We start from the raw sequence: 2,972 nt of genomic DNA, 5'->3' as shown, positions 1-2,972 counted from the left end.
CTTGTACAACAAATAACCAGTAGGAAGACAGTATGCAATGTGTTAATTAATGAAATTGTCCTACTAATTTGATTTGAAATGGTCTCATTGCTATTTGTTTCTCAATAAAATTATGGAAAAAAAAAAGAGGGTGGTAGGAAGCACAGCTAGAGCAGGGAACAAGGTCGGGAGCCCAGCTATTTCAGCGATGACTTTTGAGGTCTGCACAGTCCTACAGATAACCCACTACGACTACTTGACTATATTGGATTATTTTGCTGAATTCACCCACCTACAATATTTAAATGGCCATGGAATACCCATGTCTGACAAAAATAAGTGAAAAGGGGGATATAAATGAAGGACCATTTTGTATCTGTATATATGAAATAGAATAGATATACAGCTACTTTCTCTTAATTCAATGAGAAGTAAGATTTGTACTAATAGTGTTTGGACAGGATATCATGACTGCATTTGTACTATGAATTAACTACTACGAAGACAACAATATGCAATGTATTAATTATTGTAACTGTCGTACTATCCTGTTTTGAAACTGTCTTATTACTATTTGTTTCTCAATAAAATAAAATAAAAAAAACACCTTACCAACAAAGAAAAATCCTGGCCCTGAAAGGCTTATGCTGAATCCTATAAGAAATTTAGAGTAGACTGAACATCATTACTTCTCAAATTCTTTAATGAAACTGAAAAGGAAGCAAGACGGTCGAATGCACTCCTGTAAGTGAGCGTTACCCTGATACCAAAACAAGAGAATGACCCAACCAAAGAGGAATTACATGCCAATCTCCCTAATGGTCACAGATGAAAAAATCCTCTATAAATATTGGCAATCAGGATGTAGATATCATCAAAGAAGATTATACACCATGACCAAGTGGGATTCATTCCAGGTATGCAGGTTTGGTTCAACATATGCAAATCAATAAATATAACACACCAATTAACAGAGCCAAGGATAAAAACCACATGATTATTTCAATAAATGCAGAAAAAGCATTTGACAAAGTTCAACACCCATTTGTGATAAAACACTACAAAAAATTGGAATAGATGGTCTTCATCTCAATCTGATAAAAGCCATCTGTCTTGGTCACTTTTCTCTTGCTGCTGAGACAAAATGCCCAACACACAGTAAAGCAGGAAGAATTTATTTAGCTCACAGTTTGTGCAGGTTTCAGTATATAATCAGCTCACTCCAAGACAGGGTGGCCTAGCCCGAGGGCAACAGTTCAGGGCAGCAGAAGACAGCAGAAGCAGCAAGAACAAAAAGTTGTGGGGAGTAAGCCTTTCTTTCTCCCTTGCACTGTATGCAGCTCTGCACTGTAGGGTCAGCCCTTCACACCCACACAGTCTCCACGCCCTCCTCTGGCACAGGCTCAGGGTGTTCACAAAGCGAAGGCCCTGGCCGCCTGCTGAGTCTCTTGGTTGAGCTTCTGAATTTCTCACGCTGACACAACGTATCTGTGCATCAACTATTACACCATCGATGACAAACCAGCCGCCAACACTAAATCAACAAAAGCTAAAAGCTTTCACTGTAAAATCAGGTACAAGACAAGGATGTCAACTGTCATCAATCTTAATCAATACATGTAGTGGACAGCTAAGTGGTGTCAACTTTTTAAACCCAGCTGAACTGAACTAGTGTGGTGCTGGGTGTGGGAGGCCCACCTGAGGATTGTTGCTGGCAGCATAAAAGGGAGAATGGGAGAAGCTATTAAAATGCTGTTAGGGAGGTTGTTTGGAGAAGCTGTCGGGGCTGTTGGAAGCCACTGGTTCTCTCGGGCTATTCTGCTGGAGGACCTTGTCATGAACTTGGCTGTTCTTGTCAGAGGAGGAGCTTGAGAGCTCATTGCCGCTGAGAATGGCTAATGTTCACTGCGGGGGAGCTCTGGTCCTCTTCTGGAGCATCACTTCCTGGCTCTGGAGGGGAAGATGGTGCACTGCTCAGCCTCGTGGAGAAGCTTGCTACGTTGGGTTTTCTGATGGGAACTCGGCTTTTCTCATTGCTAGGGGAGCTGGGGACCTCACTGCTGTTGAGGATGGCTGTGGTACCTTTGGGGGGCTCTGGTTCTTACCTTGAGTGTTGCTTCCCAGATCCACTTCAGATCCCGCAGCCCGCTGGCACAGACCCTTCATCCGGCTGGCACAGACTTTGTAGCTTCCACCACTGACCTTGGGCCTTCCCAGTGCGGATCCGTGAGGCAGGCTGCATGAGGCTTTGTCACGGGCTCTAGGCCTCCAACTGGACTTGTGGGAGGCACTGTCATAAGCCTGAGGGTTTCAGCTGGACTCACGCAGGGTATTAGGATCCAGGCCCTCAGACGGATTCTTTGGTCTTTTTTATGTGGACGGATTTCCTGCACTTCTTGTATATGATTGTTTGGGTGAATCCCTATAAACTGATATTATAAAATGTGTCCTGTATTATATTGTTCTCCTTGCAAACATCTCTCACTATGACAATATAGTTCTTGGAAACATTAGCCAGAGAAATTAGACAAGAAAAAGAACTAAATGGAAAAAGATAGGAAAGGAGGAAGTTTAATTATCATTAATTATGGATGACATGCTACTCTACATAGAGTAGCCCCAAAACACTTATAGATTTTTAAAAAAAGAAAAAAAACAAACATCAGGCTGGCGAGGTAGCTCAGCAGCCTAAAGCGCCTGCTTAGGCAAGCTTAGGCAGGTGCAGGGCCCGCAGTGTAGCTGTGTACAAAGTTAATGCTCAAAAATTAATAGCCAACCTACACACGGACAGCAAAGTCACTGAGAGAGAAATTAGGACAACAACACCTTTCACAATACCATCCAAAAAAAGAAATACCCAAGGAATCAATCTAACAAAGGAAGTAAAAGACCTCTACAAGGGGCCAGGGAGATAGCTCAGTAGAATAAGCACTTGCCTGGCAAGCGCAAGATCTTGAGTTCAATTCCCGGTACCAGAAAAAAAAAAAAAAAAA

The 2,972-nt window shown here is 42.5% G+C and overlaps 1 long non-coding RNA gene across 1 annotated transcript in view; it reads right to left on the bottom strand.

Annotated features, from left to right (window-relative positions):
• The window catches only part of LOC111812543, a 19,877-nt gene that overhangs the window by 13,689 nt on the left and 3,216 nt on the right, over positions 1–2,972 (bottom strand). The gene's annotated exons all lie outside the window — the stretch shown is intronic.

Source organism: Octodon degus, unplaced genomic scaffold (genome assembly GCF_000260255.1).
Source record: "Octodon degus isolate 3935 unplaced genomic scaffold, OctDeg1.0 scaffold00007, whole genome shotgun sequence".
Lineage (NCBI taxonomy): Eukaryota > Metazoa > Chordata > Mammalia > Rodentia > Octodontidae > Octodon > Octodon degus.
Note: the sequence above shows the minus strand (reverse complement) of the source record. Positions and strands in the feature narration are given on the sequence as shown.